General features: G+C 48.9%; 1 protein-coding gene across 6 annotated transcripts in view; it reads left to right on the top strand.

The window, feature by feature from the left end:
• NFASC (neurofascin) overlaps positions 1-23,571 on the top strand; it is a 76,325-nt gene that overhangs the window by 4,167 nt on the left and 48,587 nt on the right. Inside the window, exons 1-2 of one of the 6 annotated variants that reach the window (XM_090124773.1) lie at positions 4,213-4,394; positions 11,936-12,087. The exons of 2 other annotated variants lie outside the window; for them this stretch is intronic. The gene's annotated coding sequence lies outside the window, so the exon portion shown is untranslated. Of the gene's footprint in view, positions 1-4,212; positions 4,395-9,017; positions 9,392-11,935; positions 12,088-23,571 lie in introns of those variants that run through there. 3 more of the 6 variants (XM_090124769.1, XM_090124768.1, XM_090124772.1) reach the window with 3 other exon arrangements.

The following is a 23,571-nucleotide window of genomic DNA, read 5'->3' as shown; positions in this document are numbered from 1 at the left end:
CTCCAGCTGGCACCGCTGATCCTCGTTATAGAGAACAACTAATCACATGTTCAAAGCCTAATGTAGGTAGAACTGATGAACACTTGGCATTGTCTGTCCTTGATGCTGCTCACCCACCTTTGGAAGCAAACACTGAGCCTTACTGATGCCAGCATTAAAAGGAACATAACCCAGAGGCTTGGTGCAAGATGTTTAGCCCCGGAGGTTTATTTTAATTCCTGGCAAGTTTTCTCCTATTTTATGCCTTCTTGACAGTAGGTTTTGCAGGCTTCCAGCATGGGGAGTGATAGGTTCCTACAGACTTTGAAAGTCACAGCAAGCATGATACCATCTCACTGTCAACCTGCATATTCTATTCCTCCTGAAATGCCCTGGCACAGATGGGAAGGGCTGGCAATTGCAGTGTGAGCTGTGAGATGGATAGGATGCTTCTTGAATCTGCAAAAATGTCATGAAATCTCCTTTCTGTGATGAAATGTTTGCTTTTTTTTTTTTTTTTTTTTCTAGTGACCTCAAATAGCTCCAAGTTAAGAAGAGAATGCAGGGCCTCTGAAACTGAGGAAGATTACCTGAGGCACTAACCTGTTGCTCATGTCTTTCCTTTGTATTAAGTAGTTGCTACTTAAGCAGGAAAAGCAGCTTTCATTTTCTAGGCATTACTCAGAAGGCAGTGCTCTTGGAAAAAAAAACATGTGAATCCTCCTTCTAATGTGCTTGGAGTCCTGAGGTTGTCTGCATTTGTTGGATGCACAAATAGGACATACGCTCCCTGATGTTCAAGATTTTAATTCCACTTATTTCCAGTGAGTATTTATATGTTGAACAAAGCCATAGATGATTCTGCAAGCCATTGAGAGTACCCCATTCCCCTAGTTTTAACCAGGAAATGTGATTAAATAACGATACAGGGTTAGCAAAGAGGAAAAATCAGCAAGGGAAAGGGAATTAGAAGGAAATCAGAGGAAAATAAAAGGTTTGATCTTTTCTTGAAGAGGACAATCTTAGATAACAAATCATTTGCCAACAAGTGAATAACTCTTCAGGTATTGATACATTCAAGTTAAGTCAACAAAGCAATTGCCGGACAACAATCCCACAGACATGGCGAAAAATTTCTCCTGCTGAACAGCTGGGGCTTTATTCCGCAGTTTCACTCGTCATTTCATACGATTCAAGGCTGAAAACTTGAACACACCCTGTAAATAAGGTGCTCGGGTTCCCTGGGTTGGCACGGGGCGTTGCGTGGGATCGGGCGCCCAGCCGGGCTGGGACGGCGCTGCCCGCCGCTGCCGCTCTCCGTGGTGCTGAATCTGCTCCTTCGCCCCTTCCATGCGCTGCGGGAAGCGGGCATAGATTGAAATAAATGCTTTCAAATGGATGTCGGGTGGGGGAAATATGGATGGTAGGGTGGTTGGATACCAGGTCAAGGGACCCAGCCTGCCGGAGGTTGAGGAGAGTTTGGGCAATGAGCTCGGATTTATTGTTTGAATTTAGGGTTGTTGTGTGGAGACAGGAATTGGATTTGATCTTTGTGGGTCCCTTCGAAGTCGGGTTATTCTGTAAAAGACGCCCTCTCCTTCACAAGCGTATGCTAAGAAGTAGAAAAGGTTACTTGGAAAGGCTGGGCAATTTCTATCCTCATTGGATGGGTGTTTTCAAGATCTGTGTGGATAAAGCGCTGAGCAGCCTGGTCTGACCTTACAGCTGATGTTGCTTTCAACAGGCAGTTGAATTAGATGACCTGCTGTGGTCCTTTTCAAACTGGATTGTTTTGTGATACTTTGCCTTGAGGGTTTCCAGCAACAAAAAGCAAAACAGACCCCTTCCTCTTTGTGTCACTTTGAGCACTTTTTCTCATGTACATAGGCTGACTGCCATCCCTCATATAACTGTGAAGGAGCTTTTATTGGATATTTACATGGCCTGAGGGCAGGATGGGGGAAGGGAGAGAAAGAAATTACAGCACTGCCTTCTCACACAACAAACTGAAAAGGTGAAGACCATCCCTGACTCTTGACCCAATCCTGAAGCTTTACTTATAACCTGCTCAGTTAATGAGGAGCTGCCTGTGCTCTGGTGTATGAGTGGTGAAAATGTCACTGTTCCTCAAGCAATTTAGATGATTAGTACTGGGAGTCAGCCTGCATCTTGTTCTGCGAGTTCCACAGTAGGGTATAGTACCACCAGCTGCCTTGCATTTAATTACACAGCCCTGTTTGTGATAGCTGGAAGAGTTACTAATATGCCTAACAGCACAGCATGGCTCAGCAGTTGATAAAGACACATCTGTATGCTGAGCTGTACCCTTATTGAGTTAAGGGCATAGAAAAAGCTCTCTTTCTTGCTGTCACTTAAATGGTGTCAGGATTCGTGAAATCTTGCTTTCAGATTCCTAACAGACCCAGCAACAAAGACTGCTTGTTGCAAGCTCATTGGCTTCTGTTTGAATCCCTGTGACGTGTTCACAGATGTGTGCAGGCAAGTGGGAGAGAGAAGGGAGTGAGAGAAGTGAGTCTTTGTAGCCACGCGTGTGTGACAGCATGCATGGGACCCGTGGAGCTCCTCAGACGCTTTCATGACACATCAGCCATGCCCCAGACCATGCTTTGGCACAGTCATTTTGAGCAGCCTGTCTGCAGTTGAATTGCAAGCCTTGCAGAGTGCCTGGGAACTGAAGTCTTGGCTTATTTTTACTTCCCCCTTTGCAATTTCAGACCGGTGTGGCTAGGTAGGATTTGATGCCCTCAGGAGTGAAGCTGTTTGTATGAGCGTGCACTGAGAAAAATCTCTTGAAAGCTGTATCAAATCAATCTACTTAATAAATTGATAATCCTATTTCTTTCTTCCATTCCATCTCGTAAATTTGGATTTTAACATAAACTATCTAAGGCTGCGCTTTCTGTCAAAACAGAAGTCCCTCCCTTGTGCCCAGCAAAGCTGGATTAATCCACGCATGTATTAGTTGATACAAAATACTTGGGCTGTGCTTATTACAAGACAAACGTGTGTGCAGTATAAAGTGTCCTTCAAAGTATTGTGTTACATATCCCAGGCTGACATCTCTTATTGACGGATCTGGTACCCAGATGCCAAGGCCAACAGAGTTTTATTTTCCAGCCACATCAGCAGCTGGGTACATGGCTATGTATTTTGGTTGACCTCGTCTGAAATCTCCTGACCACACTGACAGCTGTGAGGCTAATCTGGCATGAGCTCAGTATAGCAGACTTCTCTCTAATGCTGCATCTAATGTTCTGCTGTTTCCTGGTCTGCCCCACTTCTCTAACCTTTCTTAACAAATAGATCCACTTTTCTACAGTGTTTTGGTTTTCAGATGGAGGTGGGACTTGTTCCTACGAGTACCAGGAGATGAGATGGGGAGACTTTGCTTTCTAAATGTTCCTGGCAGGCTCTTTACCCAGGAGATCCTATGTTTGCTCAGCTGTAATGTTTCTTACTTCCCCTTAACTTATTCTGCAGGACAAACAAATGTGATTTATGCTCATGTCCTTAAGATGGCCCTCGTCTGTGACCCACACTAATACATTTAAAAGACAACTTAATCTCAATTAAGAGGGGAGTCAGGGACTTGGGTAAGAATAAATAATTCTCTGATTGCAGGAGGAGGTTAGCTGAACTCAACGGAGTGTCTGGAATCCTCAGTTCTAGGGAAGCATGGCACTTTCTTGGGACTGTGTACACACAAATCTAATTCATTCTCAGCTCTCTCCTTGGCATCTAGTTATTCCTAACTAGAGAATTAATGTGCTCCTCTAGATGTCTCCCAAAAATCATGTTTATAATGGCAGTTATGTAATGCAGACTAACACAGTTCTCTTGTGGAAATTGGGTTCACTGTAACTCATGAGGTAGAGTGGGGTGGGAGGAGCACAGATCTTGGTTGAAGGGACCAGTCAAAGCAGAAGAGCCTGAGAACGAAACTTAAATGTATTGCCTCTTAGGCTGAGCAAACATATAATTAACAATAAGATACCAGGGTGGTTTCACAAGGCAGCTAATTGCATTTTCAAATGTCAGCTTGTCGGTTCTTATTTAGTTTTCATTCAATCTGGCCTTTGTCAGAGCACTGTCTGGTTTTAAATGGCATTTCCTTCTCCTTGTGCTGCTGAAGAGTTGTTTTCCCTGTTCCCTGAAAGCTCTGGTAGGCCACCTCCATGCTGTTGACTGTGCTTTGTGATGTAGGCTTCTGTTTGCTGATGTCAGGGAAGGAGCTGGCAATGTGTGGACAGGCAGGAGGGATTCCTCGGTGGGAAGAAGATCGTGTCACTTCTGCAACTTGTTGAATCTACTGCTGATGCATGGTTGAAAAGTCTCTGCTCCACTGCTAGTCCTCTGGGTATCAGCAGAGCTTTTCAAAACTCCATCTCTATAAGGTAAAAGGTGCCACTATTATCTTCGCTGTGCTCGTGGTTTCTGTTGGAGGAGATGCTGCAGCAGGTTGCTGTCATGGGATGGTATTTCACCTACACTGACCAGAGTTTGTGTATCATAGGCAGAGATTAGCATCATCCTGGTGTTTGAGGAAGACAGCACATACATGGTGTCAGCTCCAGCCACCCGCCACGCAGTGAGCAGCAGCGTGTCACTTTCATTTAGCATAGCCTGGGATGGTGTCCTCATTGCTGACCAGCTCGTCGTGCCTGGCTCAGGCTGTGATAAGCAGGGAAATGGCACTAATGAACTTTTCAGTTTATAATCCCTGACATGCTTAGGCAGGAATGGTGTGACTCGACTTAAGGACTGCCTGTGGTGGCAGAGAGCATCATGGAGCTAATGCTATCCAGTTAGGGCTTGGATGCTGAGAAGTGCTTGGCACTGCTGTGTGTAGTCATGCTGCAGGTAAGCACTGCCCTCCCTGTGCTGCAGCTGGCAAAGATGCTCAATCAAAGGACCTCCTAGCAGAAAATAGAGCTAGGTAGATGCAGGTCTTTAAAATGACCAGTGTCACTGGGTGTTCATCCCCTTTCCCAGCCCCATGGTTGTCCTCAGAGTGGGGGGAGGTTTGGCTTTCATGGCTGTGCACAGCCACAGGGTGCTTGGGCAAGCAGCACTGGTGCTACTTGGAGATGTGAGGTCCCAGATTGCCCTCTGATCACCTGCCCTGCCAGCATGAGGCCATGTTTTCCCTCATGGCATGGTGAGGATGGGCTGGGTGCTAATTTTCAAGCAGTGTCCATATTGCAAGGGCTGGCCTGTGTTTCTCTTCACGTCAAGAAACTTTAAGGGCTTCTAAAAGGAAGCGGTGGGTTAGCACGGAGCACTTATTCTGTGGCTGCTGAATGCATGAAAATGCTGCCCTTGCCTGCCTCAAGTCAACAGATGTCAAAAAATTTGCAGCAGATCTTGGTTCTCAATCAGGAGGAGGTCTTGCAAAATGAAACAGAGCAGGAACGGGGTATGGTACGTGCACGACCACAAAGCTGCATGCCAGCAAGCAGAAAGCTGCAGCTCTGCAGTGGAAGTGCAGTCTCTGACTATTGTTCAGCAGAGTGGGGTCTGAGCTGTGCTGGCGACGCTCCCTGCTATTGATTCTGAGCAGATGTTGAGATGTGGGAAGGCAGATGGAGCCCCACGGCGCAATTACCTCCCACAATGGGGTGGGCAGCACTGAGCAGATGTCACGTAGGGACGTGGTGGTGGCTCAGCTCCGGCCATGGGCTGCTGGGAGCCTTTGCTTGTGAGGTTTGTCTTTGGTTTGAACACAGTTCTGGTCTCAGGTAAATGAATCTGACCCTAATTGTCCTGGTGCTGAGAGGCGCTGCGCAGCTCGGAGCAATGTGTGCCATCGTCTTTCTATTTCTGAATCGCAATCTGTGACAAATCCATAGACATCTTCAGCATTGGGCTCTAGAGGGCAAAAGAAAGGCTTTTGGAATTCGGCTGCCATCAGCATGTGCTCGTACCTAATTATAGCCCAGTGCTGGCAGCTGTGGCTCCATCCTTCTACTGCCAGGCCGAGCAGCACAGACCCAAGCTCACTTGCTATAAGGGCTGTGTTCTGCTGCTCAGTGTCCTCAGCACCCCATGCAGATGTGTGCTGGGGCTGAGGCTCCATTCTGTGTTTTCTAGGGTGCAAGAAACCCTCAAGTCCTGTTCTTGCAGCTGGGGATGCTGGAGTGAAGGGCTGCAGACTGAGCTGGTGTGCAGTGAGTTTCTAAGCTGGAAAATATAATTGAATTGAGCACGTAGCTGCCTCTGGGACACCAGGAGTAGAGCAGCAGTGGTTCAAGAGCAGGCTAGAGATGTATGAAGCTGTTAACTGGGACTTCTGGAGGGTTTTTAGAATGCAGCCTGAAGAGTTAATCAGGAAGATGAAAGACATCTTCCTCCTGGAGAGGAGCTGAAGGCAAATCGCCTCCTCTCCTGTCTCACTTGGGGGTAAGATGAGAGTCCTGGGGTCCTGCTCCTTTCTCATGCCTCACCTCTTTGAATAGTGGCAGTCTGAAAGAAGTCTCATAAGGAGGGAAAGCAGGAAAAGAATCCTGAGAAACAACCTCAGTACTGGAAAATAACCCCGTTTTTCTTCGTGGTTTCCTTCAGGGCAGAAGCAGAAGAGGTGTTTTGTTAGTTTATTCTGGTTAGAAACTTAGCTGGATTCTCACCAAGTCTATGCTGGGAGGGGAGCTGAGGATTTTCGCTGCCCTTGGCTGCTGTTTGTGAGCACCCACCCCATGAATGCAGAACCCATCTTCTTTCCAGCAGCTAATTACCCCTGAAATACAACTGCTTCTAAAGGCCTCTTTGGGATACTGGGGGGGAAGGAAGAACCAGCAGCAGTGATCTCTTCCTGCTCAGTACAAGCCTGTAAGCAATCAATGGGATTTCAAGGATCATGAAAAAAGAGCATGGCTCATCTTCCCTGGGGAGCCTCTGCTTGTCCTCATTATTCCCTACCTCCCAGCCCTGCAGCTACTGCTGTCCCCACCATCAAGCAATAGAGATATTGAGTTAATCCCTGGTGACTTCATTCATCTTTGAGCAGGGATTATTTCTGCTGGCAACGAGCCCTGACTCTGACCACCCGCTGCTGTGTCCCATGGCATGGCTGAGGCCAGCACCCTGTGCAGCCCACCCCTGCAATGTGCTTTCCTTCCAGTCCATCATCAGCAGCCAATCTCTGCCATGATGGGAAATTAATACCCAAGATGCTGGCAGCATCCCGCTGCTGGATGGAGTAGGGATGCTTTGGTTCTCTGTGTTGAGCTCCCTGATTTGTCCTGTGGGAGCTGTGAAGCTCAGGATGGGGATGATCAGCAGAGTGTTGGTGTTTTGCTCTGGGGTCAGGGAAGCATCATTAGGGGATGCCACATGGATGCTGCAGCCTCACAGCCCTATGTTGTGTTTGGTTTCTTTGGGAACAGAATGGTTCAGCTGAGGATCTACATCAGGCATTTGTGTAGATTGAATTAATTCACTTTTTCATCTCAGTTCTTACTTACCTATTCAGGGTTTACTCCACGAGATCAAGTTTTAATTTCATCAGAGAGCAGGAAAGCATTGCCTGGATGATGAGGAAAGCAGAGGCAGAAGTAACAGGGCACATGGCTTACTGGGCATCGTAGTGATGAGCTGATGGTCTGTCCAACCTTTATGATTCTATGAATCAAAAGAGAAGAACGGGGCTCATGGTTTCAAGTCCAGAGTCCTGCTTTGCTGTCCCATTGCACTCATCCCTTATCCTTCTCATTTCCAGCCCCCCCTTTCACTTTCTAGTGGTTGGAAATGTGCTTGGGATTGCTGGCTTGCCCCTGGGCCGTTGCCCAATCTGAATAATCTGGCTCAGCAAGGCTGCCCATGTAATTATCTCGGCAGCTATGCTGGGTTAATGAGAAACACAGCGGAGGAGTCGGGCTGGGATCTGTTCGTGGTGGTTACGATGCTCTTTCAATGGGGGAGAAAGGATTTGGGACGTTATTTAGACTGAGTTTCATTGGCTTGTTGTTAAATGAGCTGCCACAAATAACACACTGATCAGCTCACAGTTATTAGGGCTGTAAATGATACTGAAGGGTGAGTTTTGCAGCAGTGTATGGGGGAACTGTGTGCTCTTGTTCATGGAGATAAGGACTTACTCATTGGCATTGCATCCAGTGAGCTTTAATAGCAAATTCTTGGGAGAGGGGAGCTGTGAAACAATGTTTGTCCTGAAATATTGGGTTCTTGCAACAGCTGAGCTGGGATTTGTCCTTAGAGGGCACCTTCAGGCTCCAGGAAGCAGAACTGAAGTGTTTCCTTATAAAGGTGCTGCTGAGCACTGCTGAAGCTCAGCCCCCAGCATAGGCACACTGCAGGACAGCCAGAGCCACAGCCAGCACTATTTATGCCCGTTTAATCAGAGCAATGGAAATGGCATTTAAATAAGATGGTAATGAAGTTGTGGATCAGATTGGTCGATTCCTCATTTGAAGATACAAAGGGAAGCTTTGTTTATTTCAGGGGTTTATCACTTCTGTTCTTGCCTGATTAGTCTTAATCTTCTGCTGCCCTTTGCTGGGAACCCCCCATCTCTATTCTCTGCAGAAGTCCATATGTAAGTTTGTGTATTACCCTCCAGGGAAATCAGGCCACCTATATATCATTTAGTGACTTCAAACAATTAACCTAACAAAGATTCCTCTCTCCCCGCCTCCTTCCCCCATCTGTTTCCTAATTACCAGTGGAACTGGGATGCATAGGCAGACTGTGCCCATTTCTTTAATTAAATCACCTCTCTGCAATGTTTTGTGCTCGCCTCTTTAAAAGCTGGGATTTGCTGTTGGGGGGAAAACAGTAAAACACAGAATGGACCATGAAGGCAAAGGAGCCTGAAAAGTATCTGAGGTGCAGATTTGGGGGCTGGAATGAAGAAGAATTTCAGTCTTTTTCTTGTCTTGGATCACAGTGGTGGATGTGAACTCTGACCTGAGAGCTCAAAGCGAGTTTTCAGTGCTTTCCTCCCACAGCTGGCAGAAGCGTGGGCCAGGGAAGCGTTTCTGGGAGGGGAGAGAGAGCTCCCGGCTCCCCATTCAGAAAGGAATAATGCACACGTCCCTGTGTGCTGGTACAGGCTGTCCTGCCCTCCCCTCCCTGGGTACCACTGCACCCAACCACCCCCATCCCAGGGGAAAGCATTTCTCCCTCAGCAGCTGGAGTCTGGCTGACTGAAAAGCACGGAGCTGCTGGAGGTGCCGTTAATTAATGCAGGGCAAGGCTGGTTCGGGCTGTATTGAAACCTGCTGGGAGGTAATTACCAGCTCGCTGGCTCCGAATGCCTTCGGTGCGCGGCGATGCTGTGCGATTTGAGCTTGCAGCTGATGCTGCGTGTGCTGCGGCTCAGGCTTGAGCATTGCAAGGACCAAAGAAACTGCCCAGCAGCTGTTCCAGCGATGCAGTAAGTGATTCAGCAGAAGGTGGGGAGCCAAGCAGCTCTGCTCTATTTGTGCTCCCATGCAGTGTTTGAGCAGTGCTTGGGTGTTATTGCACTGTTGACTTGTGGTGCATGGGATGGGTGCGTTGCAGCCTGGTGGGTGTGATGGGGTGGTTTGGGGTGGGACATTGAGCACACACAGGCTCGTGGATGGTGTGTGCTCAGGAGGGGTTTGAGGGAGCTCTGTTCTGCAACACGCTTTGTGCTTTCTTATACAGCAGAGGATTGAAAGCTCAGGGTGAGTTTTCATTGTTTTCTAGCCACAGCTGGTGGAAAGACAGAGAATCCTGTGCTGTGCATGGGAGTGTGTGCCCTCCTTCTTGGCTTCCCTTTTTTAGCCTTTGCACTTTTAGGCTTCATCTTGTCCTTTGCAATAATGCGTGTTCTCGGCAGCATCCTTGTTTTTGGGCAGGGCTGTGGTAACAGAACAAGGGGGTGTTCTCCTGAAATCCCTCTGGTGCTGTGAGACTGGGACCAGCAGAGCTGAATCCGAGCAACCTGAGCATCACTCAGATCAGTGCGTTGGGTGCTGAGGCTCCTTGGGACTCACCTCACCCTTCAGCATCCTCATTGCTTTGGTTTCCTCAGCTGCGAAATGAGATGCTGCTGCTTGCAAGGGACGGGGAATAGTACTGAAATAGTGGTGAAAATGCTTTGAAATCTCTGGATTGGAAGCTTCTGTCTGATACCCGGGGAGCTCTGCTCTCTGAGGATGTCACACAGCTCTCAGCAGGGTTGGAACAAAAGAAAACCGCATCTGGGAGCAGCAGCCGGTGGTGCTGACAGCCGGGATGTGGGGACAGGCCCTGGCTGGCACCGAGCCCCCTCCCTGCTGGCGTGGGGGGTGGTGGTGGCAGGGGACAGAGTGGGCAGTGTCCTGCACCGCAGCTCCTGCCTTATTCATGGGGGAAATCCAGCCGAGAGCAAAGAGGGGAGAGTTGGGGTTGTTAATAAATGCTATTGTGCCTCCTGCTGCAGAAATGGGGTGGGGAGCCCTGTGCCAGGCAGGACTGGGGAGGGGGGGGTGGGAGGAGGGACGACGGGGGAAAGATGCTCTGCGATGCCGGTGGAAGCGGGAGGCATTGAGCTAGGAAACTGATGGTGGGAGGTGAAGGAGCCTGAGAATTCGGGAGGGGCAAAGCAGGTCTGAATGGGAGAAGTGAAGGTAGGAAGCTCTCTGCCCTGGGAGCAGATTGATGGAGATGGGGTGGAGGTGATGTTTTGGAAAAGCTTCCGAGGAGGAGAAAAAAGGCTTTGCTGTAGGATGGGCTGGAAAGTCTGCCTGAGATCCCCCGGGGCGTCAGGAGAATCGCCTTGCGGCAGGGCAGGGCTGAGCTCTGTCCCCGTCGGTGCGGGGCTGTGCAGCACCTGACTTCCTCGCGCACCGCCTGCTCTTCCCACGGCCTGTTTTGTCGGCATTGGGATGCTGTAAGGACGAGTTAATCTGTTTCTCGTATATATGATCACAGCGCTTTTTGACTTTCCCGATTTCCATCCCTTCCCAACTTACGCAGGGATGACGCGTGGCCCCAACCCCCCTCATTGCTGCTCTTAGGGCCGGATGGCAGCAGCCCCGTCCCTCTGCTGGTGGGAACACCAACCATCGCCAGAAGTACGTGCACCGTTGGGTTCGATTAGGATGCTCCTCTTTTAGCTTTAGTGCAAGATCTGAAAGCGTGACAAGAGATTTAGTGCAAGATGCTGAAGTGGGACTCTGGCTATTCGTGTTATTAAAAAGCCTCTTGCAGAAGGAGATGGTGGATCTGCAGTGCTCTGGGTGCAACCCTGCAGCAGCCGAGTGTGTCCTGCTCTTTCACACCGTGCTGTGCTTTTGTTTGGGTCTGGGCTGTGCCCCGAGTGTGAGGGATTTTGTTCCATCGGTGCCTCCTCAAACCCAGGGTGCAGGCACTGAGCCCCGAGGTGATGGCAGGAGGCATTAAAACAATGGCAGGAGGGTATTAAAGCACCCTGCAGCCCCCGGGCCATGAGTCAGGATTGGAACTCCTTGGGGAGGTGATAAGTGTCCTCTTCCACTAACTGCACAGAGCGTTTTCATTACTATTTAATAGCAGGCTTTGTCTGCTTTGCTCAACCCCTCCTTGCTGGGGGCTGTTGGGCTCTGGAGACCCCCAGAAAACATTCAGAGGAATGCAGAAAGCTTGCTGGTGACCTGGAAATCTGCCTCCCTGCTTGCCTTCAGCTGGACCTGAGTGCTGTGGTGCACGAGGAGGATGCTGCGTTTTGCTTCTCCTTTCCTGGCTCATCAATGCACCCTTTCCTCTCAGTGCTGCTCCAATTGGTGACAGAGCCCTCAGGGTAGGATGATTAGGGTGTAATTGCAGCCAGGTTGCTCCGGAGATGCTGCGTCGAGTTGTATGCATCAGCCTCACCTGTCTGTTGCTGTAATTTGATCTGATTTAAAACGAAAGCCTCTCAAAAGGTTGGCTGGGAAACCTATCCTAATAGCTTCGATAACAACAGCAGTGTTCGCTGCCGGTTTGTTTTCAGTGTGCTCCATGAGACATCTGCTAGGGATTGTCTTCGTGGACCCACATCCACCTGCAGATCAAACCCCCTGCGTGCTGCTTGAGTCCTGACACCTCCCTCCCTCCTGCTCATGAAGCATCTCAAGTTGGGAACACAGGAACCAGAGTTTTGGGGTAAGCTCAGCTTTGCCACCTTTCGTGTTTCTCCTTCTTTGCCAAGCTGTGTGCTGCAACCTCAGCAGTGAAAGGCAGCTCAGAATTACACCCCAAGGCTCACACCGAGCCATCAGCAGCATGGGGTGGGAAGGACACAATGCACAGAGCCTTCCCATGGCCCTCCAGCACGTCATTAGCAAATGGGATGGGGACAGGCGTGTGTAGGGGCTGATGTGAAGAGATGATTGCTCTTCTGGGACTCGAAGGATGGCAAATACATTTCCACGCCATCTCTCTCTGTAAGAGGAATTTGCATAAAAGTGTATAAGGAAATAATTAGCATAAAGTGGCTGTTGGTTGTGGGATGGGTTCCCAGGAGGGGATGGCTGCTGGATCTGCAGAGGGCAGAGGAAAGGGGAAAGTGACCTCCATAGGGCTGAGAACACTGGGAAGGCTGGCTGGGCTGTGGTGGGAATGGGAAGGAGAACCCTGGATTCCCAACCACCATATAAGCAGCAGAACTCAGTCCTGCCATTGGGACCAAGTGCTCTTTCCTTTTCTTTTTTTTGCTTCTGAGTGAATGGCCTTTTGCTAAGGGGAGCTGAGAGCAACGTCCTCTGCCTGGCTGCTCCAGACAATCCAATCTCATAATCTAAAAAGAAAACAAAACACACTAATGCCTCTATTCTATCAAACCCTATTTATACACTAAGAAAAAAAGGTGTATGTTGAGATGTGCTGTGTCTGAATTGGGAGGGAGGAGCCTGCAGGGCTGTTGTAGCTCTCACTAATTGCTCATGAATAATTTTTGAGGTGGGGACCACGTTCCCCTCCTTCCCACAGGCATCTACATAAGTGTGGGTTGCCATGGGCACACGCTGGGATGCAAAGTGCTTCTCATGGAGAGACGGCAGCCTTGGTCCTGCTGCTCTGATCCCTGTGTGCTGTGAGTGCCTGTAGTGCTGCTCCTGCATGGAAATCCCTATTTATTAAAGACTCTGAGCTCACATCTCTCATCTGTCTCAAGGCGTGAAGCTTTTGCTAGTGCAAAGTTGTCAGCTGAGGTGGCTGCTTGGGGTTCAGTGCTGCTGTATATAATGCCGTCCATCTGTTTGCTGAGATGCTCACAGCACAGCTCAATGAGGTGCTGAATCCACGATGTGTTTATGCGCCCAGTGAGTTTGCTCCTGGCTTTAAACTGACAGCAGTGGCAGCCTTTGCATCCGATCCCACGGTATCCTCCATAGCAGCCTTCCCAAATAAAGGATGCAAAGAATACAAAGGGTTACAGCTGCTGCAGGTTTGGGCTGGCTCCCTGAGCTCTGAGCAAAGGCTGGAAGGCAGACATTATGGGAATTGTATGCATGCCTGAGCGGGAGGGAGGCTCTGACTGCTTGGCATCCACTTGTCACATGGTGTGTGTTTGGATGCCAGATGACGGCTCCTGAGGTTGCTACCCAGAATAGATAGTTGCTTGTTCTTAAGCTAATTGCACCCTTTCAGCCATTCACAAATAACAAAGTGCCAAACTTTCTCTGTTCTGAAAATTCCTGGAATATGCCTGACGCTTTCCATTATGCTTTGCAAAGAATGTTTTTTTTTTAAAAAAAGCAATCCAGCAAAAATAAACAGCTGTTTGTAATTGTAAGATCATTAAAAAAAAAAAAAAGTGTTTTATGAGCAGCGGGGGGGGAAAAAAAAAAACTCAGGCTGTGTTGAGCTGCATCCATGGGCTCTGCAATGACAGAGCAGGGCGATTTGTGGAGGTGCTGGGCCAAGTGAGTGCAGGTTGGGATCAGCCCAGAGAGCAGCTCTCCTCCTGGGACAGCCCTATTGCAAAAGCCCTGCTTGGAGATGGAACTCATTAAGCAGAGTCCCTTGGCACCTTCTACTGGGAATGGTTTTGCTTCACTGTTTTGAAGCATCGAGCACGGGCTTGTCTGCAAATGATTGTGAAAATCCTATCATCAAATTAAAAGCGTGGCTCTGGAAGCAGCAGTGTGGTTCAATGGGATGTGAGGTGCAGCTGGGGGATCTGGGATCAGCCTGAAGTGATCTGGTGGCTGCTCTCCCTTTGTTCGTGCTGGTTTTAAAGTAAAGCAGCTCATGCGATAACGGTGTTGCTTTGCAGTTTGGCTCATTAGGAGTGAAACCAGCAGCAAGACCAGGAGGCAAAACCCAGCGCTCTCATCCCTTCTTGTGGCTTGAGAACAATTGGAGCTGGCTTTTCCCCTCTGTTCTTTGAGGGGGTTTAATAAACGAGCTGTGAAAATATCTCTGGGGAGAGATGGTTTTTTAATGTGGTTATGTTTTATGCGTACACTCGCGTTATCAAAATCTGTAACAGCATCTTGAAGGGGGAAATGCTGAGTGGGTTGGGCTGCTCTGCGCCGTTGACCCTCAGGGGGATGTGAGCACATAACTCCATGGCAGCAGGGAAGAAACCAGCATCAGCCTTCGTGTCCTGCAGGTGGTTGGATTGGGGCAGACATCATAAAATACAATGAGGTTGGGGAAGACTTCTGAGGTCAACAATTCCAACCCCAACTCATCCCACTGTGCCCACTGACCATGTCACAGAATCACAGAAACACCAAGGTTGGAAAAGACCTACAAGGTCGTCCAGTCCAATTATCCACCCATCACCAATAGTTCTCACTAAACCAAACACAAAATCCAAATGTTCCTTGAACACCTCAAGGGTTGGTGACTCCATCACCTCCCTGGGCAGCCCTCAATGCCACACCTCCAGGGATTTGCGTCTCCATCACCTCCATGGGCAGCCTGTGCCAGTGCATCACTGCTCTTACAGAGAAGGGATTTTCCCTAATATCCAATCTGAACCTCTAAAATCAAAAGCAAGTGCGTAGCTTTACTTTGGGTTCTGTTCCAGTCTCAAAGTCAGTGCACAAAACAAGCTTACGCAACTCCTTCTGTGCACAAATGGTCTCGCCTGGAAAGGCTCAGCTAAATTTGTGCCAGAGGAAAAGAGAAAGAAACTCTTTCCAAAACCATGATTTAAAACAAAACCAAAAAAAAAAAAAAACCAACAACCAAAAACATTTACTATTTTCCATATCGCTTTAGCCAGCGTGGAACATGCTCTGCATTTCTAGATGGTGTTTTGTCCTGGGGGAAGTCAAACAAGGAGCCTGGGAACGGGTTGTGAAAAACACGGCCGGGTGCAAGCCGTGTCCAGGCCAGGGGAGCCAGAGCTGCCAACTGGATCACAGCCAGGATGGGGCCACCAGAATTGGGTTGGGGACACTGCACTGGGATGGGGACATAGGGACACGGCCATAGGGACACAGCGCTGGGATGGGGGTATGAGGATGGGGATATGGGGACACAGCTGCTACCTGTGCTGGTGATCTCCAGTGCTGCCCAACCTGGAGCTGCTGGAGAGAGTCCAGAGGAGGGCCACGAAGATGATCAGAGGGCTGGAGCACCTTCCCTATGAAAATAGGCTGAGGGAGCTGGGCTTGTTCAGCCTAGATAAAAGAAGGCTGTGGGGTGACCTCATTGCAGCATTTCAGTACCTAAAGGGAGCCTACAAACAGGAGGAGAGTCAACTCTTTGAAAGGGTGGATAACAGCAGGGCAAGGGAAATGGTTTGAAGTTGAGGGAGGGAAGATTTAGGTTGGATGTCAGGGGGAAGTTCTTTCCTATGAGAGTGGTGAGGTGCTGGAACAGCTGCACAGAGAGGTTGTGGATGCCCCATCCCTAGAAGTGTTCAAGGCCAGGTTGGATGGGGCCCTGGGCAGCCTGGGCTGGCATTAAATGAGGAGGTTGGTGGCCCTGCATGTGGCAGGGGGTTGGAAATTCATCATCCTTGAGGTCCCTTCCAACCCTGGCCATTCTGTGATTCTGGTGGCTTCTCCTCTCCTTGGGCAAAAAGGGCCATCAGGTGTTTGACTACAAAACCAAAGCTGTGCTTTTGTTCAAGCTTTGGCATGTAGACCTCAGGAATCTTGCTGATTTAGCCCCTGGTTCCCAATCTCACCTCTCTGCCTCTTGTTGCTTGTCAGCTGCAGCGCGTTAATGGCTTTTACGCCGATGTTTTGCACTTAACGCTTGCAGCAGTTCATCTCCATGGTGCAGAGCTTGGCTGGATGAATTCGAGATGAGACAGTTGAAGAGCTGAATATTTAAATTCCCCTTTGTTTTCTGCTTAAATACCACTATTTATCCAGTGAACTTTTCCCCCTGCTTACAGCTTGTGTCAGTGAGAGGAGATCAGAGCTTGCTGGGATCTGCAGGACACGTGTTTCCTATCTCCAGCCTATGGGATGTCGGAAATGTTTTGCAGCCCAGAGAAGGGAGATGAGGCTGCTTGACTTTTGCATCCCCTGTTGAAGCTGACCCACGATCTCACCAGTGATCTTATACAGATCTCAACACAATAATCAGTCTGGCAGCTGTGGTTTATTTTTTCTTCTATATCCATCAATTATTGCTGACACTTATGTTGTCCCAGTGTCTTCCCAGGGCACAAACCAGTTGATTTTTCTTTCCATTTTCCAATGCTGTTGGTTGGGTATGGATATCACCTGCTATTGGTGACACTTAAAGACCAAGCACCAACCACATCCTTCTGTATGCATAACCTTTCAGTATTTTCTGGCACAGGAAACCAAGTAATCCGCATCCTGTACTCAGTCCTGAAGGTTAAAAGCAGCTTTTGTGCCAACTTCATTATGTAGAAGCCAAGTGCTTCTACCAATTAACTTGTTACAGTTTTGAAGGGGTCTCAAAAAAAAAGAAAAAAAAAAAAAGGCAGATGGAGTGTCTGTGCTGGCAATATTCACGACTGCCGTGCCGAGGATGAGAATTTCATAGGGAGCAATGCAAAAACGTGCTAGGAAATGTGCAAAAGCAGCACTGCTGAGGAATGCTGGGTGGTGTTTCCCTGCGAGCCCTGTGAGCAAAGGCTGTTTCTTGGGGGTAATAAATAAAGTGTGAATTTGATGCTGTAACGGTTGATGCCGTGCTGTCTGTCGTTGAAGGCTGTCAGAGCTTTGGGGCTGTGGACAGATGGTGGGATTGGGGCCAGCACAGCGTTGTGGGTGGGTGGGAGGTGTGTAGACCACCGACTCCACCTCACCAGCTGTTGCTATGGGGGGAAAAGTACCTAAAATATTATCAGTGGGATCATGAAGGAGGAAGGAGGAGTGAAGGAACTTGCAGGAAACAGGCATCCCAAGTGGGATCTGCAACGGGCCAAGAGGTTTTATTGGAAGTGCCCACCTGAAACCCAGCCTGGGTAGAGAGGTGGTTTTCCTTGAGATAATGGGCTGAAAAGGTGGACTTCTGATATTCAGTTTGCACTTCTTGGAAAATCATTACAAGATACTTCATGTTTTTCTGTTCTATTCTATAGGCATAACTTTCGGTGAGGGTTTATAAAGCCATGGCAGGCAGGTGATGGAGCTCAGGTTTCCTGCCAAGAGCTCAGTTGCATCTCAGTGAGTGGCTGAGGGAGCACAGAGGAGAGCTAATGATTCTCCTTTGTGATTCCCTACCTGTAAACAGGACCCACATGTGCACAGGGCAAGGAAAACTGGTTACCCAGCAAAAGAAATTGCAGTGCTCCTGAGAGAGGCAGACTTGGCCATTCAAGCAGCTTTCCAGATAACTTTATTTGTGTTTTTATGTAATATTTTAGAGAATCGCTGTGTCTTTTTGGGTTCCCTCTCATTTTTTTTCCAAACTGTTCTGTGTTGTAGTGCTGTCTAAAGGCTGTACATCAGAGAGCTCAGGGATGAAATGTCAGATTTGTTGCTGCTTTGCTCTGTCACCACCGTTGAAGAGCCTGGGGTTTGAAATTAAATGTCAAAGGCGCTTTGCAGAACATGGAAACCAGATGTGCTCCTTTCCCAAGTGTCTGGGAAAGACAGGGCAGCTTTATTACCTACATTGACTCTTTTAGGGAGATGTATGTTGGGAATGGAGCTGAGACCCAGTGCAATAACGTGGTCCTACTGAGTTGTGCTCCATGCAGCTCGGGTCTCTGGACCCTCCTGGGCAATGGATGGATGGATGGATGGATGGATGGATGGATGGATGGATGGATGGATGGATGGATGGATGGATGGATGGTGCAGTGCCCACACACCATGGTTCACTGTAAGGTGATACCACAGCTTGAGGGCCCTCAGCTGAGTTGGTGTCTGTAAATACAGCTCACTTACAGGATTAATCATCAGCAGGTGTGTTCCCATCTTGTTGGTGACACCTGCGTGTGATCCAGTTACAGACCTCGCAGATGGAGACAGGAGATACACATGGTGGTGGCTTGGGTGAGAAGACTGCTCCTAAGGCTGGTGATTCCAGTGCTGTTGGGGACTTCCAGGTTAGCTGTCCTGAGCTGAGGGGAGCATGGGGTTGGTGTCCTGCAGATTAGGAACAAAACTGTGCCTTTCCTGAATGGGCAGCACTGAGTAAAGCCCTCTTGAGCTGCAGCCATCGCTGCAAACAGGTCCCAAGCCTGCAGGGCTCAAGGGCTGAATGTGAATCTTTCTGTGGTTTAGGGCTGGAAAGCTACACTGGGTACATCTGCTTTCCCCCTCTAGAATTCAGGTTTTGCCTTTCTTCTGCCTGTGCTGCTCTGGGTTGGAGCTGGAGGGGGATGGAAGGGTTGATATCTTCTTCACAGTCTCCTCAGTCATCCCAAGTGCCCAGGACCTATGAGAGGTAACATGAGATGGAAACACCAATTCTCCAATTCATTTAGCCACTAAAGTGGTTTCCTGGTGAAGAAGCAGTCAGGGGTTTTTAACCCCTGGGCATCAGCACGCGGCCGATCATCCTGCTTTGCTTCATTAACCTTTTTCTTCTGTGCAAAGAGAGAACCCTTCTTGTGGTGTCGGGGCGTGCACGTTTGTGCCAAATTGCATCATGTCACTGGCTGCTGCCATGCGGCTGAGCAGGACAGCTTAACCTGAGTGACACTGCATGGGGACAGCTACTGCAGCACGTCCTGGGATGGCTTTATTTATTCCTCAAGGGATGCTGTGGACTCCTTAGCATGCTCAAGTCTAAGCTGATGGGGGCCTGAAGGTCCCTTACCCACCTGTGTGACCAAACACAGGTTTGAGCACTGCAGACCCCCTAGATCCCTGTGCTTCTGGGTACTGGATAGACTTATGTGAGCCAGAAGGGAAAAGGCAGATTTTCCCAAGTGTTTGCTATTTATAACTATTGCTGGGTGATTAGCAGTTGGCTAATCGCTCAGGGACAGATGCTGTGGTCCCTTGGATGGGTGGCCAAGGGACACAGCAGGGTAGATGTTAATGGTGTGTCCCCTGTTGCTCTGCTATGCATCTCCTGAGCAGCGTGGGATGGAGAGCCCTGGAAAGGAGCTTTGCTGTGCGTGGGGGGGATCAGAGCTCAGTGGTCTCAGGTCTCTCTTAGGGACACGGTTAGTGGGCACGGTGGTGATGGGTTGACAGCTGGACTTGATCTTAGGGGTTTTTTCCAACCTCAGTGATGGTTCTTTCCTGAAGCTAGCAGGGAGGTTGGCATTACCACTGGTTGGGTTTGCACATGGTGCTGCTCCACTGGGACAGAACACCCTAGCCTGGCTCTCACAGGCAACACGCAACAGCCAGGATAGTTTTGGTGCTCAGAGCCTCTGCCTTTTTGTCTCAGCTGCCCCATCTTCCCTACCCATCCCACCACACCCCACAAGCTGGCAGCCCAAGGCTCAGCCCGTGCAACAGCGATGCTCTGGAGCATTTGCTTTCTACTTAAGGGCAACCCCTCACAGCTCTCTACTCCTGCTAGTGACAAGATCAGCTGCTGCCCCACACCACGCTCATGGTGCTGGCAAAGGCCACGTCATTGTCATCCACAGGCAGCTTCACACTTTCACATTTTTTCTCCACTCTCGATGACCTCTTTGTAAAGGTTAAACGCTATTTTCTGATTAAATTCAGTGCTCTGGTGTTACAGGCTTATTTCCCACCCACGCCATATCTCATGCATGACCTTGGGGTAACACTTAACCTCCCTGGACTCGAGTCACTCTCTGTAATAGAACTACTGTTTTTTCTTACATTACCAAAAGGACAGAATGATAAATTAATTCACATTTATGTAGTGCTGAGATACGGTCGTGATAGATAAAGAGCATCTCCCTGGAGTTATCCATGCTTTCAGCAGTCCTACATGAGAATGAATTACCTTCTGAATGCTCTATGCAATGCCAAGTTTGCTTCCACAGGGTCTTGAGGGTACCTGGCATGTGCAAGGTGAATTTTGCCACCTGGGACAAAGGCTCTAAACAATGGGGGATGGGGGATTTACAGCCTGGAAGGCAGCAACCTGGAAATCCACCCAATATATGGTAGGGGGAACAAAGCAGGAGCAGACCCTGGGAAAATGGGTTCTTCAGTCGCTGCTGGGGAATCACATGCATATATTCCCCCTAAATCAATGTTTTTCATTATCTGAAATGAAAAGAGCTTTCATTTGTGGAAACATTGCTCTGTGCTATTCAATCAGTTTTAATTAAGCGACTGAGATGCGTTAAATTGTGCTGGAGGAATCTTCTTGGGAACACTAGCTGCTCGAGTTTTACTGCTCCTCTTACAACCATAAATAGGGATAAATGCCTAATTGCTACTGAGAGTGTTCTGCTGGACCTAATGAGCTGATCACAAACAATCCTTCATTGTGGAATAATTTAATCCTATTTGACTCCAGCCAGTGATCCCTGTGCCTCACCGTGTCCATGTGCTGTGAGGGGCTGGGCTGGGGTTCTGCAGGGAAGGAATTGGTTTCCATTGCTGCTCAGAAAGGTCCCATCTCATTATCCTAGCCCTTCCATGTGGTTGTTTGTACCTAGGGGAAATTCTCCAGCTCTTCCTTTCTCCAGAGGAGAGCAAAGCGCAGCAGTGCAGTGAGGTTGGGACTCCTGGAGTGGAGAAGGACATTGGTGTGCTGTGGGGATGTGGCTTGGGAATGCCTCCCATAGCCAGGGCTCGGCCAGAGCAGGGTCAGATGGCCAGAGCAGGGTCAGATGGCCATCCCAGAGCCCTTGAGGAGCTGTGCATGTGCTATTGCCCAGAGGGAATCTTTTCTGTGGTGGGATCATCACCCTCACATCTTCACTGAGCATTTTGAGTGGTTTATGAATGAAGTGCTTGGCTATGTTGTGCGTTTTAATTATGGATGTATGAGCATTGTCTTTCCATCAGCAGAAACTTGAGAGGGTGAAGCTCTCTGCAGAACATACACAGGGAAATGAGCAGTGATGGCACCTGGGCAGGTTTGGTTTCAGTAGCACCCAACTTCCCAGCACGGCTAGTGGGAGTGTAGGCAAATTGCAGCCACCTGGTGGGGAATTGCCCCAGCTGAAGGGGGACAGCAGAGCTCCACAGAGCCACGCTGGTCTCTGCTGGGCTGCATTAGCATCCAACACCCCAACTCTCTGCACCTCCTCTTGAATCCATGCAACCCTTGGCCAGTTGCTCAACTGCTGCACTGTTACTCCAGATTTGGCTCGTTTTGCTATGGAAAGCACAATTCCCCTCTAAGCCTTTAGTTCCCATCCTGGTCCAGCAGAGTTGGCTGCTGTTATTGGCTCCCACCAGCTGTGTTCTCAGCTCTGGAATGAATTGTCCCATCAGTTTATCCACCATCCCCAGGAGCGTGTCAATTTTTTTGCCTTCTTGCTTTGCACCCTTTCCCTCTGCCTGCAAAGAGGAACAGCCTTCAGTTTCACAGGCCCTGCCCTGGGGCTCATTATCCTTTTGCACAGTGAAGGATGTTCACACAACATCTGAAGGAGGTCTGGAGCAAGATCAGGGATGCATTTCCCAACCCAGACTAACAGCTTGAGAGTAGGACATCAGGGAAATGCAAAGCAGCAACAAGTTGAAGAGCCCTTCTGGACCATGAAGGAGTATTGGGGTAAAAAGCATCCAAGTCCATCCTGCTTCTGCCTTGCTGATAGCTAGAGGAAAGCAAAGCTGGGACCTGGATTTGCCCATCTTCTACAGCAGCATCACTGGATGAGAGCTGTGTTCCAACTCAGGTATCTCCCATTGTCAGACACTCTCAGGAACATCCCCAGACACCCATTGCTATGCGCCCCATCCCTCTGTGCTGGGGCAGTTCCCTTACTGCCCACATCCCCAACAATTCAGGCTCTGTTCTGCAGCGCCCAACCCCAGCAGCCCACCTACACACATGGGCACGGTGACAGATTTTGTGCTGCTGCACCCACAGCTGCCCTGGAACGAGCCTGGCTGTTGCTTCCCTTAAAGGCAGGGATGATCTTAGGGCATGCTTTGTTGTGAGTTTTGTTATTTGTTCATGTTTCTTTGGATTAGCAGTGCTGACAATGCTCTGCGTGGATGCAAGGTCACGCGTGCCATACAGGCTGTCCTCCCTGCTCCATTCTCACGTGGTCCCCACTTTGCTCCCACGTTGCTCTTCCCTCTTCCTTTGCTCTAGATCAGCTGAGTCTCCATGGCTCCCATCCCCTCAGTGCAGCACTGCTGCAAATCTCCCTTCTGATTCACACAGCCCTTGTTTTCCCAGTCCAAGCACACGTGATGATGGGCGGGATGTATCCATCAGTTGGGTGCACAGCTGCCTGCTTTGTATACTCCATGTAATCAGTGTTTGGACTCAGTTATAGATTGGCTTAGGTTGGAAGGGGCTTTAAGTCCTGTTTGCATTTCCATTTAATGCATACATGTATGTAGGCATCTCCCAAGCCTCTGCCAGGACCCTTCTCCTTTATGTCACAGACGTTGCTTTCACTGTGGCTGATCTCAAAGCAGTGCATAGAGGCATTCAAATGCCTGTTGCCTTACACCTTGCATTTGTGAAGGAAGCACATTTTAAAGCATTTTGTGATTTTTTTTTGTGAAATATCGCAATGTGAGCATAGGAAGGATGCTACAAATCTCAGCCTTGCTAAATATCTGGTTGCAGTATTGGCTGATTTAGTTCGTAAGTCCAACTATTGCTTAGTAACAGAGAGGCATAAAACCAGCCCATCCATTACTCACTTTAAGCTGAAACTGGAGAAATGAAACGCTCTAAATAATGAAGACCACAGATCACAGTGATATCTTCCTTTAGACAGAAAGCTAAAGAAGTAATTTGAAAAGCTTCGTTCAGGACGACCTGCTCCCTGAGGGCTGTGGAAGTCCTGGACATGACTTTAATTACTGACCCGGTCCTATAATTATTTTGTCCTTCAACTGCTTTTATTGCAACGACTGGATTGGAAAATCCTTTGAATGAGCAAAAAAAAAAAAAGATCAAAGTAGAACTCCCCTCTGAGCCCCTTTGCAACCCATAATTTGGTGTCATGGGGATGCAGAGGGCTGGTGACTTCGTTTGGGCTTCAGCCCAGGGATGGAGACGTGTTCTGGGCTCTGATTTGGACCATCCTTGAGGTTCAGACGTGTGCACGAGGTCAGGAATGCTTCATGGTAGATCTTTAGGGCTGAACAACTTGCTGTTAACACTTCAAAACGAAAT

Source organism: Phasianus colchicus, chromosome 25 (assembly GCF_987193195.1).
Source record: "Phasianus colchicus chromosome 25, bPhaCol1.hap1.1, whole genome shotgun sequence".
Taxonomy (NCBI): domain Eukaryota; kingdom Metazoa; phylum Chordata; class Aves; order Galliformes; family Phasianidae; genus Phasianus; species Phasianus colchicus.
This window is presented reverse-complemented; position numbering and strand designations above follow the sequence as displayed.